The sequence below is a fragment of the Lissotriton helveticus genome, chromosome 7 (genome assembly GCF_964261635.1).
Source record: "Lissotriton helveticus chromosome 7, aLisHel1.1, whole genome shotgun sequence".
Taxonomy (NCBI): Eukaryota; Metazoa; Chordata; class Amphibia; order Caudata; family Salamandridae; genus Lissotriton; species Lissotriton helveticus.
In genome coordinates, this window is record NC_136068.1 from 1,113,443,577 (window position 1) to 1,113,459,315 (window position 15,739).

Here is a 15,739-nt window from a genome sequence, read left to right on the forward strand (position 1 = left end):
GCGCTCAGACCAATGTTGTGATTGACTAGGGGAGCCTGGGTACTTCCTGCTCCTGTGTCGTGGACGAAGCGGACAGAGAAGAGCCAGCCGCCGGGAAGGCAAGTGCATATTTCTTTCTTTTTTTACCCCCCTTTTATTTTTTTACTTTAACACCCCTGCCCCACCACTTTCTCCCTGGTAGCAGCAGCTACTGATATCTTGTGGCCATACCCTACAGGGTAAAATAGTCACTATATTTTTACCTGCGTGTGCGTGTACACTAAATTATTATATTCAGTTTAGTGGGTTTGGAAAGCAGTAGCACAAGAAAGTTCTATTTTGAAGCCCCTGAATTTCCAAACTTGATGGAGGACACACAGCTGGTCATGCTGTGAGGCGAGCGTTGATGAGGTTTGCAATAAACTTGATTTCTGAACTCCACCTTTTATACATATAAGTATTTGCCATTTGGTGGTGTTATACTATTCTGGGACGGCAATCTACTTCTATTCACCTCAATTCACTAAAATGCTGGGGGCTGGGGGAGGAGCGCAATTATCCTCATGCTACCTTTCACCTGATAACATCATACATTTACCTCTTGTCCCACCCAAAGCCCCTCAATAACCTCCCATCTGCTGCATAAACTGGATGGACAAGAAGTGGAAACTACCGAAAGTAAGCAGCTCTGCTTATGTTCTGTTCCCGGTGATGCTTCAAGACCCATACGACCAGTGGTAGTAGGGGAAGTGCCAGGTGGACCAAGGGGATAGCTAAGAGTAGCAAATTCTGTTCCTGGCTAGTGCAAACTGGTGTTTATGCCTGCTACGTTAATAATGTTTATTTGTTTTTCACGCATCTTTTTGTTGTCCACACTAATTCTTCCTTTTTAAATTTGTGATTAGTTTTTAATTACGTTTATGCCAATATTTTAGTTGTTAGGTACTTTTGAATTCTTGAATGTATTTCTACACTTATGCAATGCACACAATGCATATTTACCGTTATTAACAGCAATGTCACAGGCTTGAAATGTACCAAAGAAATCTATCGGCTCCTCCCAGAGTATAACACCTTAGAAACACAAATCTCAATGACCAAGCTGGTAGGGAAGGGATCTAAAAAATGTACCGCACTCTGGTGAATAATACTCCAGACATCAAGCTGGCACTGAGAGAGCGATGGGAACGTGACGTGGGTACCCTGAAAGAGGAGGATTGGGTAGAAATTAAAAATGCCCTCGTAGTATTGTCAGTCTCCATGAGATTGAGGCTTATTCTGTTTGGATATTTGCACAGTGTACACTACAGTCCCACGTGAGTAAGTGAAAGGAAGCAAGACCGAGACTGCTTAAGCAGTAAGGAGGAATTGAGAATGTTCTTTCATGCTATAGGGTAGTTCCCAACACTACAGAGATACTGATGCGGCATATGTAATAATTTATCCCTGTTCATGGGTAAGCCAGTTGTGTCAGAGCCCAAAATGGTGTTGCTGGGATTGACGGGAGAATGGGCAGGCGGACAAAATGCCAAATTATTGGCAGCTGTGAGACTCACTGTTGCCAACGAGACACCGCACAGCACTGGAGGTCAGAATCAGCCCACTCATAGAAGGGAATCGCGGGACGCTACTGTGCCAAAGCACAGAAGTTTGTTTACAAGTTAATGGGTTGACTAGAGGAACATGACACAAACAGTTAAACTAAGAGGGTCAAAGGGAGGGTTTAAAGACTACACACAATCATATTCCCCTGAAAAGCTATGAATACAAACAAATGATTGTGAGTCTACTAAGAACTAGTGAATGCAAGTAGAAACATTACAAGAGAATGTTAGGATTGTTCAAATACTACCAAACATATACTAGAGCAAACGGCAAAACAATTTCCAGCCTGCATGTTTTAATTATTTTTTTTATAACACTATTAAATGTATGAATTCCTTGAAAACGTTCACAAAGTTTAACAGAACATTGTTACAAGAGACATCAAGTACCACCTCCACTTGGCGGCATATGTTCAAGTTTTGCGTAAGCCACAAACATATATAACACACGTTAATATTTACAGAGTAAACATTCCAATCACCCCAGATCTTTTGGTGTTCCTCTAGTCAAGTAAGAGCTAGTGAATGGTTACGCCTGACTAACAAGGAGGGACAAATGAAACCAAAAAGTGATTCTATGCCGGTGTAACTATGGGTGACTCCACAGATGTAAAGATACCCATCAGTTTCTGATTGGTTCCGCCCTTCATCATTTGGGTCTCCTTACATCAAGGAGATTGTGTCTACCACTGTTAAGAGATTCCTCAGTGGTAGCCCTAGTAGGTGTGTAGCTGGAACCAACTAGGAAACTGAAAAAGCAGTGCAATGTGAATATGTGAGATAAGTGTAGGGAACATAAAATTGGAGAATGTAGGAGAAAAAACTTTAATGAGTGGCCCCTAGATTTCCAAATTTAAAATAGTGCTAGAAATAGTAGGAATATAGATATCTACTATTGTCAGTGTAATATGGTCAACATGTTTCTGCATAGACGGACCCAACCGGGTGTCCAGTTGCATTCATCAGGACCTACGCTAGCTACTGCTTGTTTAGATGTGATACAAATAAAAATACGTTACATTCCTGTCAGGAAAAGGATAGTCCTTGGACAGGTATGGCTCCTCCTTGCTGTGAATGTAAACAGAAAACAGAACATATATAATACAGGCACACCAGTCACGTTATAAGTGCACAAACATATCTTTAGTAGTTTTAAGGCACATTGTGGGTGTATAAAAGACACATCCCTTTATCAGAAACCTTTGGTTAAACATTCTCAGTGTAGAAATCTCATAGCCTCAGCTTACCTATTGGGTAGGAGGTACGCTCTACGCCTCACCTGGCTACGGCTCAGGTAGATGGAGCCCCGCACTGAAGAGATTAAAATACATAAATACAGAGTGTTAGCTCGACTATTGCCATCTCCTGAGCGCATGATATAGTTAGCGTCCATTGAATTTTAGCCAGTTAATGAAATTTTAAGAGGAGTGGTTGTCATGGTCATGCAGCAATACACATCCTGCTGATCAACTTTGCCCGGAACAATACTTGGGCACTGTAAAGTCCCCCCAGCTGCTAAGTAGAGTACGGGCAGCAAACTGTAGTGAATTGGTTACCAAAATAACAGTCACGGACACCCTGGTATGCAGAGATTAATGGGCACCTAATCGTGCCGATACACCAGCCGGTCAGATCATAAACAGTACCAAGAGTCCACTCGAATAACAAAGCGGGGACAAAAGGCAACTCATCAATTGACGCTAACTATATCATGCGCTCATGAGATGTATTTTTAATCTCTCCAGTGCGGGGCTCCACCAAACTCAACATACCACCATCAGTTCTCTCTTAAGGTCTCACTAATTGAACCATAGCCTTGAGAGCACAAGAAAGGGATGTTGGACAGCTTTGGAGATGACTCTGAGAGTATTAAAGTCAGTCGGTGCTGAAAAAGCAAACCTCTGTAAAATTGGGGTTATATGTGTGTTGTAGGGGACTCTTGCCATTACCCTAGTGGCATGACATTGAATCCTCTCGATTATAAGATCTTTTTTGGCGTTTTAACCAATGCCATGATTATAAACTGGAAAGAGTTGATGTGTGGATTCCAGAGGTAATGGATTCTCTGATTTAAGCTGGTATCACTTCTACAAATTCCGGCTATTATGAGTTTTTCCCCAGAAAAGGATTAACTGGTCAGGCCTACTGATGTGTGTTTTTTTCTGGAAAAGCTTGCATGTTCTACCTGCTCTGAGCAGTGAGGGTAGGGAAGCATGGGTGCAGGGCACACCTGTGCTTGTCTGGGGTGAACATCGTCTGCTCTCCCTTACCTGCTACAGTGTTGGGCGGATCGAGAAAAGGAATGGCACCTCTACCAAGGCCAAGGTTATTTAGCTCCACCCATTAACCTACATATGCAGTATACATGTACTGGGAAGGCACTGACAAGGGTGGTGAGCATATCTGGAAAAATTGTTTGCTTTTATGATGATCACCATATTTATCTTTTGTACTTTATTTGGGAGGAATATTTTTCAAAGTAGCAAACTTAACACATAAGTGAGCAATAGTCATCATCCTGGGGCTGGCAGGAGTGAAGATGGTGGTCAACATAGAGGAGAGTTAATTGTGGTAAGAGGCAGAGCAGAGGGAATCAACAAAATTAATGTGTTTTCTGCATTTCACATTATCCTCTCTTAGGCGTGCCATCCTGGCATGCACTCCGCGCAGCCTCGTGCGTGATTTATCGAGGCTTAAAATCGCCTGTCTTTTTTTACCTAAAAGGGGATTTTTCTTTTATTAAAAAAAGCTCTTATTTTCCTTTTAGTTAAAGCTGTCCATTAGTGCTGGGCATTGAGATCCATTACTTACATGTATAAGACCTCAGCTTTCTGCCCACCAAGGGAGAGCTCATCCCTCTGGTGCCCTTTTAATGCACAGAAAACCCTTTTTAAATGCCAGCTATGTAAATAAAGTGTTTCTCCGCAAAGATGTAATCCTATTAAGGGCGATTATTTCTGCTTCCCTCCCTCCCCATTGCAGCAGCGATGGCGTAAGAAAAACATGTTTTGTTTTCTGCCTTATTTGGGATTACAAATGGCCCCTAGGGTTACTTGTGGGCCCCTTGGGGGAGTGTTGTACAGGGGTAAGTCCTTTTCCAAGGGATGGTCTGGTGGGAGAGTGCGAAACATAGTTGGCCTCTTTTTTTGTCACATGTCTTTTTTCGATTGTTACATTAATATGCTGCTATAACGAAGGAGGCTCCAGCGCTTTGCAGTTGAATGGAGGGAACAGGGGCTACAGAAACAGCCCCTCCCCCTCGCCTCCCCTCCAGGGATGGCACTGCCATCAGATGGCCTACATGTTCACCTTCAGCAAGGTCACTTAAACAAGCTGCCCTGCAGATGTGACATCACGCATTCTCCGATCCCACGATGATACCAGAGTTAGTGACATCATTAATTAATGCAGTTTATGCTTTCTTGGCTGTTGCTTGCACATTATGTTTTAATTTGATAATTGCGAGTCAGAAAACCTATTAGTCACATTTACCAGTTTTCAGCTTGCCTATTGTCATTTCCACAGTCTGAAAACGTTTTGAATAGCAGATGAAAATGTCCCCTACTTGGCAGGAAGGAAGGGTACTCTGGGAACAGATCAGGGGTTTCAGCCTGGAGCATAGGGCATCACTTTATAGCGTGACGGGCCCTAATTAACATCACATTAACTTTTCAGTAAAATTGTGAAGGACATGAATGTTGGTGAAAATAATAAGTGCTCACTGTCCCATAAGCAAGGCCACTGGAATTGTGTATCAGAAGACGCCCCAAATATGCGGCAGTGTTGACTAAATTATGTGGCAAGAAAAGACAAATTATGTGACGTCATCTGGCACACTTTGTGACAGTAGTACTCCATTATTTTGTCTTTTTTTGCATGTTAACACTGTATGGGCAAAGGGTCCTCTTAATTAGTAACATTTTAACACTTAAATATATCAATAGATATTTGAAACCAATCAATCACACAATCATTCGGGATTTGTAGAGCATAGCTAATCACCCGCGAGGGCATCCATGCGCTAGGTTCTTGCTGGGGTAAACTTTGAGAAGGGACTCCTCTACGCTGCAAATAATTTTCCTGCATTTTTAGTAACATTTTGATTAGTTTGAGCTAGAAACCTGGTCTTTAGTAACATTTTCAAATTATGCAGCAGACAATGGATTCATTGGCAAATGTGGCTAATCCATAATTATGCGGAAAATGCCATGGCCGCAGAATTGCATAATTCCAGTTACCCTGCCCATAAGGCGGGTTGTGCTTTATCGAGACCAGAGGGCTATGCCACTGTCAACCCATGATTAGCATACAAATGTAATACATTGAAAGGGACAGGCCATCAGTGACATGCATTGTTATCGGATGAGGGGTCAGGCTTTCACCTCCAGTGATATCCTTTGGGATAGTATTGAGATCCCTGAGTAGCATTCATGCAATTGGATAATATTGTGGATCCGAAGACGTTCGTTTCATGCCACGTGAGCATTTCCAAGTGTTCTGCTTTTGTGTTTTATTTTTTTGCTTTCCGAAATTTGGCTGTTGGCTTGTTCCATTAAATCAAGGACCAACCTTAAAAGTATAAACTTGAAAAGTAAAAGGAGGACTGGATGAGCCACTTACACCTGAAATAAAACAACCTCGGCGTATTTGTGCACTCAATAAGTTGGAATAATATAACATAACAACACCAGTCCATCAAATAGGAGTTATTGGGGATCTGCAGGTGTGAGTAGGGGGCTTTGACATCACAGGGGTTCAAGAAGTGGCTAATGTCACTTTTGCCGCCCCTAACAGTTTGGTGAATTAAATTGTAAAACGTTATGGTTTTCCAGAGCTAACTCTGCAGTGAGCACAGTGGCCATGGGTTTACACGCTTGCCCTGAAATGGAACTGGCAAAGCTGATGGGGCTTCTAGGCACGAACAGGTGTTTTTGGAGCTAGTTTGCTCGAACTGGAGCATTGTTTTAGTCCATTCCACTTGCCAGCAAACAATAAGTCATGGCATAAGAATACAGGGACAGGTAACAATCTATAATTAAAATAGCTATTTGTAAACTACGTATTCAGATAGCATTAAACTGCCTCCAGGCAGAAGTGGAGAAACATTTAAGAAAAGTAGACAGAAGTGAGACACAGCCAAGTAGGCGAGGGGATAGCTGGAGACCACATGTTGCAGGTAGTGTTTGAATAATAAGAAAGCTCTTTTCTTCGGTAAGAGTGCCCTTCTTTTTCCATTCTTTGCAAACGCCTGTAGCGCCACCATCTTGAAAATTCTTCCTAGATTGACTTCCGCGACGCTCGCGCACCTTCCCTGCCTCATCAGCAGTGAGCCCGGCGTCTCAGTTACCACGAGAGCCACTCTCCATAATGGAAACTGGTTTCTGCATTGGGCTCCGAGGAAGAGGTCAGAGGGCGGGCCGGCTTCCTTCACGGCTGTCATGCAAATAGATGGTTTCAATTGTGAAGCCCCTTCAATCCTGCCTTGTGCCCCCCTCCTGTCGCTCGCCTGGCAGTCTCTACAAAGATCCAATCACGCCGTGAAAGAACCTGTGCCGCTCTTTCAATTTTCTGAACCGACCGAGGGAACAGCTTAGATTGGCATCTCGTCATGCGCCCTCCTGGCAGAATAGAATGTCAGGAAAGAGGGCAGAAGGTCCCAAAAATGGAATATATTCGAGGTGCTGTTCACAAATGCCACCAGGTTGGAGAGGAGTCAGTGGCGGAGGCTAATGGGAACACCAACAGTGAGCAAAGGCGGTAAAGGTACCGCAGCGGGGGTTAGAAGCAGCCCTACCTAGAAGGAATCAAAACACTGCCTCACTTTGAGCAAGGACACTATATAGGCCCCGATTACAATACCGGTCGGATGCACTTCCGACCGACATCGTCTTGGAATGGAAACCGACCAACTAGTAGTCAGCGGTTCCATCCAACAAATTAGGATGTGACTGCCCATGAGGTGGTCCGAAACATCCATTTCTCCATTGCGGCTTGTGCTGCGGCCAGCAAAGGACCACACCACAGGCCGCATTGGAAAAATTGATGTTTGCAAACATCCATGCACCATGTGGTGACTGGCACACGGGGCATGGATGTATAGGGGGCACCAAAGGTGCACACAGTCCTCACAGCGGAGGCCGCGGAGGGACGGGGGCCTTGCTCGGGACCCCCAAAGTCCATTTCCGACAGCCTTTTAATGATGGTTGGACTGCCATTCAAAGGCTGTATGAAAGGGACTTTGTAATCCATACGGCGGTGCCTGAGCAGGCACCACCCTATTGTAGTGTATTACATTCTGATGAATGATCAGATGGGCTCCTTGAGCTTGTCGGAAGTATTGGTTGGTCCCTCTGCCTTCAACCGTCGTGCATTGTAATGCGGCGGTCGGACTGTGGCACCAGATGTTGGGCTGTCGGTTGCAATCCAATCGACGACATAACAAGACCCATATTCTTGTCAACAACCTAAAAATCATGAGCTAGTGCAATAATGTTGTAATTTGCAAGATTGTATATTATTTTGTTGTTTTCTTTGAATACTGAAACTTGTTGATACAGTTGTGTAGTGCTTCATACCTCTGAGGCACCGAAGCACATTTGGTGAACAGGTAGTAATGTACTCCATAGGTTGAGCTTGGTTGGAACCGTGTGGGTTCATAGTGTAACTGCTGAGAGCTGACCAATAATGTTGTGCGTGATGACCAGATTGGCACCCTTCAGTGTGACCAGTAGCAGTGCTTAAGTATGGAGCAAAGAGAAGTGGCAGATATTGTTGCATGCACATATACATCATATTGCTATTTATAGGGAGGGTGGAACTCGCCGAGTTCGGGGGAATTCCACAGAGTTACATGAACCCCCTACAAGATTCCGCGGAGTTCCGCGGGCAGGCGGAATTGATGCGTTGCGCAGCTCGCGCTGATTTTTAGCTCTGGGAACTTGTTCTGCACTGCAAAACCAGCGCGAACAGCACCATGCAGCGTGGCAGAGGACGCTGCTTGTTTGCTGCCACCCGCATAGATTTTCTACTCGAGCAGCAGCTTTCTCACTGCGAATGGTCACGACTGCCCGTTACTGCCTGCATTGAGGAAAATCTTTCCGGGTCCTAGCACCCGAAAATCTTGGTAGGGAATGCCAATTCTCACTCGCTAACCTACCATTGGCGACCCACGTGTGAGAAAAGACTCCTCCACACAGCAGTTGGTGGAGTATTGCTGAAGCTTAGTGGGTGAACCTCTGTGAACTCCCCCAGCAATGCAAAATGTATCGCCCTCCCCTGTGGTCAGGAGAATAAGGATATTGTAGGGAGGGCTGCATGGCTAGCTGTTTGATTTGTGCTTGATGGCCAGGGATGCTCTTATAGTGTTTCAGCTATGTACTAGGCATGCTTAAGATGGGTTGCTACAAAGAGGAGAGAGAGATTGTTTCATGTAGTCTAGATCCTCTGGTGTCCTTTGTGTGAGTGATTGTTTGTGCTTCTTTAGGCGGATACAGCCCGGATGAATCTTTTAGGGAACAACCACGGCTTTACTGCCTGACTTAATTCTCAGTGATCTTAGATGTTTCCTACCTTAACCAGGGGAGACTTTTAGAATTTTGCTGCCTGTTCTTTCGGACAGCATGGTAACGAAAGTGTATTTAGCTATTTAGGCGCCTCTGGATGAAGCATTTTATTTTGTTGGGTAACATTCAAGGCTCACTCCTCCCTGCCTACGTCAGACTATGTGGTATTCAAGTTGTGATGAAAACATTGTACCCATGTCTACCATGTTTTCAGATTATTTTAAAAACCATGGGTATGCACGTTTTCTAAGGAGGACCTTATTTTGAGTTTACCCATTTTCATCCCTGTTTCCTGTATTCGTATTTGACTTGGAGAACATTTGTGAAACCTTTTAGCTCATCTTCTCCGCTTTCACTGGATAGTGATAGAACACAAAATGGTTCCGTACATAAATTTGCTGAGGGCCTCTCTACTATTTCAATTACTCTAGGGAAATTTGAATATGCAAAAGCCTGGGGTGGGCAAGTCAGGGATGGTGGGTGACACTGCAAAGGTCTCAGGGTCCCACGCTACCCTCCGATAAACTGCCATGATCGCGGCTTGTGTTAAGTGCACTTTTGTCCAGTCAGACGCTCTGGGGGAGTGAGAGCGCGATGTCGCAGAAGCATTACGCTGGAATAAGCCATCACGATCAATAAAGAGAGGATGTTACTCTAAAGAGAAATGCCCACTCTGTTATATAAACTGCACAATAAAAAGTCCATTTTCTGACCACAGTGAAAAGGCTATAACGTTCTTAACACTTTAAACAAACATTAGCAAAGCCAGTGTGTCACACGTTCCAAAGCGTAAGCTGACCTTTCGGCTTTGTTGGAGTTTATTGCTGATGCTGAACGACAACAGCCAAAGAAATAAATAAATAAAAAGGGCTTGTTACTAATGCGGAAGAGCAGGAGCGAAAAAAAGAATCCAGAATGCTCACCATAGCATGGTGACATCTGTGCACACGTGGGTCATGGCGGTCAGGGAGCCATTTTGGATTTTGTATATGTACTGTTCAAAAAGGGCAGCCTTAGAATGGTCAATTAAACAAAACACAGAAAGAGGAGCGAAAAGTACATTATAAAGAAAGAACTGTTTATTAGCAAATTGCAGCTGTCTGACTATCCCAAAGAGAAAAAAAAATAAAAATGGGATGCAGAGGTGTGAGAGAGCAACAGAGGACCTGAGGGTAGTAGGCAGGGCATGCAACAGAATGCCATCGAGTGATGGGAAGCCTAGCAGGGGTGTGTGGAACAATGGAGAGGGTGACAAAGCAGAAAAATTAAAGGCATGGGAAGCAACAGGCGAGTTGGGGGCAGGACGAAGAACAAAACGGAGAGCTCCTGGGCAGAGGCTTGGATGTGAGGGTGGAAGCGGGACATCAGAGAAAGAGCAAGAAATCACAGGCAGTCCCATGAAAGGAAAAGAAAAATGTCTTCCTCTACTGCTTACATTCAGGAAGATACAAGTCATCAAATTTGCAATGAACAGGACAAAAATCAGAAGAAGTAAAGCCACTGAATAAGAAACAAGCAAATGAAACAGGCAAGAAAGCCCACCAATCGTGAGCAGTGAGCTGACCAAAAGCCACTCCAAGTAACGGTATTGTAACTAATAGGTCGTTCTGCATCCCACAACTCAAAGCTGTGGGTGGGAAAAACCTAAACATGAAGAAAATGACAACATGATAATGTAAATTACATCAATGATTAGAATGATATGTACAATGTAACCACCCAGAGCCCACAAACTACAGACGTTCCATCACTCTAGTTCCAAAGCACAACAGAGAACTGACCGCAAGGCTATATGTGGCCTACGGCGCTTTAAACAATCTTGGAGGTGAGGCCTGAAGGTGTGAACAGGTGGCTTGTCGGTTGTGCAGTAAAATCGCAGCGCTTGCCCTGTTTTCTGTTGCTTCTACCTATCCTGGTGTCCCCTGGCATTATTTTTGTCGTCCGCGTGGCCTTGTCTCCTTTTACCTTATCCACACGTCACTGTCTTAGTTTGTTTCCCGCCACTGGCTGACTCACACTTTTTGTGCAGAGTGCGCTGCTCTTCCCAGGTGACGCGGAGGATGTCAGCAGAATCTGTTCCTAATGTCATGGGAGGAAACTTATCAGGCGCAGACGGTAATTAAGCCAGTTGTATATGTCAGGTGTGCCGCGAGTGGGTGTGACACTTGAAGGGGGCTATAATTATCCGCAGGCCTTACGCTGCCAACCTGCCAATGGTTTTCGCGCTGACATTTTCGGAATGTCCTTCCTCGCGCGCCACGAGGCAGCTGTCAATGCCTCGCGAGACAGGTGTAAAATGGCGGCATGTGAAAAGTGACCGCCAGCCCCGGGTTGTCCTGCTGACATGATGTGTCGTGTCTAGCGGCAGCGTCTGTGCGTGTGACGGGTTCGCGGGGAGAATAAGACGGGAGCCGAGGTGGCATTTTACCCCGCCAGGCCTATGTTTGCAGGGTCTCGACAGGTGTTGGTATTCGTAGTTTTCCGGTTGTGTGAACTCTGATCTTTCCCGCGCGTGGGCCCAGGCAGCATCGCCAGAACCATCGCCGCAGGGGTGCTGGACTGGCGACATGCGACATCCAGGGTATAATATGAACTGGCAGGCTGTAATTTCGATAATGCAGTTCCTTTCAGCACGGATGAGCTCTGCCTAACATTAAGCAGCAGGTGGAAGGCCTGGCAGGCATTTTTGATTTCAGCTTGTCAAAGACTCAGAGGTCCGGAGATGCTGTCTTGACAAAGTTGTTTGTAATGTACAGTTTTTTTAATATTACTTTTCTTTACCTTTACTGTGCACACTCTAAGTGAAGCCATAAGTCTAGAAAAAAGTGAAGCCGAATGTAAAATTAGTCACTTCCTAGGGAGTTATTTTATTCGGAAAACCTGGGTAGCTCTGTGTGGTGTTGACAGTTGGCAACACCCATGCAGTCCCACTAGACATCTCTGAATAGTCTATAGAAATCTATAATGCATCTTCTAGCTGCTTCTTTAAGATATGGTCTTAGGTTCAAATTGGCAATTGAATAATGCAATGTATTATTTTTGATTTGTCAGAGACTTTTGATCATAAGGGAATGACTCAGACTTTTTTTTTTTTAAGTCCAGGCTTTTATTTCCTCCTATTGCGTTAATGTCATCTTGCTTCCTCTGTGCAGATATCACATAATTGTACTTCCTGTATGTAGAGTTGAAAAGAAGAAGTTGCAAGTTACTGTTAACTTTGCACCTGCAACCGTGGGAGCATGAGGGTGTGTAACCGAAGTAGTGTCTGGCCTAACCCCGCTAGGCACTGCTAAGGGGCCTAGACATTGGCTGGAGACTGCAGAGCTGGGGAAGTGTGAGTGCAAAGCTTCATGTGCCCCTGCAGAGTACACATATTGGGTATATACAAGAGTCCTATGTTTTAAACATTTGAAATAAACACAGTTTGCTAATGATGGATGGTAAGCTATGGATGAGGGATGAATGAAAAAACATTACATGCAGGGAAGGAAGATTCAAAACCGTCGAGATCTGAGTAGCACTTCTACCCAAGACTCTTGGGTAGAAGTGCTACTCAGATCTCGAGAGTATGAAAGCGCAGGATAATTCAGGCTTCAGGAAGAGGTGGCTCTTTGAAGAGAGATTTGAAATATGCTGCAGTTCAGGGGGAAACTCATTGCAAAGTGTCGGCCAGACACTACCAGAGGTTTGCTTCCTAAACTTTGTTGCTGAGAAGGTTGATTGACTGCCATTTTGGCCTCAGCAGAACTCAAATCTCTGGTTGGTACTTGCCAAGTAAGAGCACTATTCATTGTGCTCCTTCCAGTTCGTGCACACATTGGCGCGGAGAGTCATCCTGTGAACTCGAATGTCAGCCAGCGAAGGAAACAGAACTTTGGGGCAGCATGGCCGAACCTGAGTAACCCGCAACAGGTCAAGCGGTCCGATTCTGCACCTTCTGTATGCATCACGGTGTGCCGTGCCTCTTACTGTGCAAGGGAAGGATTGCTGCTGTGTGTGTCAAGGATGTGTGCGCATCGGTCTGTGCTGTGCCTTTGCGGTCTGGTTGTAGGTCACCAGTACACCATTTTATCGTCCTGTGTTATTTTCAGGTCTGCACTTCCAATTGATTCAATAGCATCGACTCTTGACTATATTTACCAGAAAAATGGTGCTCTGACTCGAAGGGGTGAGATGGGATTGTGCCCCTATTGTTGTGTGAGAGAAGCTGGCACTGCATTTACTGTGCTGTACCTGTTGTTGGTGTACATTTGAAGACAATTCGTCTGCTCCACTTCTTTGCACCTTTCCGGCATTTTACATATAATGACAGTTATTTTGTGCTTTCTGGAGAGTGTGTAAACAATGTGTCCCCAGATGTGCTGTACCATCTGCTATTCTGTGTAGGAACACTGGTGACCACTGTTATTAACTTGTGTATGATTTAGATCCCAAACTGGCATTTTTGACAAGACAGTAGACGTTTTTCACCCCGTAGGAACAGTGCTAAGAGAATCGTCCATCAGTATGGTTTTTCTGCCGGCAAAATCGCGTTTGCAAAAAATAGCGACTTTCTCTGTGAAAGTTTTGTTAATTCAGTAAAATAAACAAGAGAGGCATGGAATAAGGCTGCTTAGGTCCATAAGGAGTTGTATTCCTGGTGCACCGGAAGTGGGATCTAGCAGATCGTGTTTCGCTTGTTTATATGTTGACGTAGTCACAAGGACGCACTTTAGAGTGGTATCTAATTTATTAAAGCGTGGGGGTTTAATGTGTGGTCACGGTCTGTTACTCCCCTGCAGCACCTTGTTTGTCTAGCTATTCCAGAGCCAAAGGAAGCTGATATGGTGATCATATGCCTCTAATTGATGGACAACATAATTTCTTGGCCGGTCACACGGTGGTCATCAATCCCTCAAACAAAAATGGGCCACCTGCTGGCTAGTAGGCAATTTGGGAATGTCTTTTGTGACTGGTGGCAGATGACCAGTGCATTTTCCTTCTCTAGTGAGGTACTTTGAGAGAGTAGGTCAAATCTCATGGCATTCAATGGTTGTTCTGAATTCAGGTCAAGTGTACGATTTTTAATTGGAACAACTATCAAAAAATGTACAGAAACAGGTTGAAAGTACGTCAGATTTGACTGACACTTTGAGCCTGGTTTCAATCAGTTCCGGTCACTAGTTTGGTACATTTTCCTTCAGCTGATTTAGTCATATATGACATAAATGTCAAAGTGCAATACACGTGCTGGCTTTATGTATAGTTAAGCTCAAACATTTTAAATGAGAACATTTTAATTGCTATTAACTTTAGTACCAATTATAACAAAGATTGATATTTGCCAATTAACCAAAACTAGAATGCATGTGATTGGTTAAAGGAGGTTGTAACATTTACTGCGAGTAATGGAAGAAAGAAGCTAAAAGTCTGCCTCACACGTGTTAAATAAAGTTAATGTCATGAATGACTTCACTGTGGTATGTTTGAGTTTTTCTGGTTGCTGCAATCATGAGACAAGCATGGTGAACATTTATGGGCTGAAACCATGCAAGCCTCCTCAGACATACATAGTGGTAGAAAGAAAATTAGAAGGGTTTTCTGCTCAGTCTAGACTCGAAAAATGATCATCGTCATTACAGTTCAAACTTTTGATCTACTGAAAGCAAATTCTTAAGAGAAAGAGAAATCGTGGCACAATAGTGATCACAAATACTTAAAGGGCAATAGAAGATAATGGTGGCCGTAAGCCACTGCAACCAGGTATCACTGTAATACCGAAATATTAATATAAACACAAATTCGAGGGAAAATGGCAAAACAGTGATCAACAAACACTTAAGGGGAACTAATAAAACAATGGTGGTCTTAAGCCTTGATGTACTGGGAATGACCACTCAAATTTAGACACATCTATTCTAAAAACAAGTAAGGAAGAAGAAAGTGAATGCACTCATTGGTTTGGGGTGTCAGGCATGAAAGCTGGTCTAAGACATAGACCAGGAAATGACACTTAGGCTTGAGCCTGCTGGTGTGGTCAAAGGGGGATGGCCACTGTGTGTAGGAGAATTACTCTAAAGGGTATCATAAAAAAACTTTTACTTTTAATAAAAAATCAATAATTAAGGCTTAAATAGTAGCAGTCTGAGAAATGTGCCAGCAAAAACAACATTCCACACTTTATTGTCTACAACACAAAACCTAAAAGCACTTGAAATTTACCATTTAAGATAGAAACCATCATGTGCTGCTCATGATCTCACACATGACATAAAAGATGAGAACACTGATGTCATCACTTGTGATACAATCACTAGCAGCTAGATTCATCAAAGACCCGTTTTGCGAGTCTATAATAGCGATTCATAAGGAATCGCTATTACAGACTCGCAAAATGGGATTCATGTAGGAATCGCAATATTTATTGCGATTCCTATAGCTTCCTTATTTGCGATTAGCTAATTGCTAATCGCAAATAAGGAATAACTTCCCATTCATTCCTATGGGCCTACAGGCCTACAGGCCCATAGGAATGAATGGGGAGTTAATCCTTATTTGCGATTAGCAATTAGCTAATCGCAAATAAGGATGCGAATTCAAGGGTGCCAGGGGTGT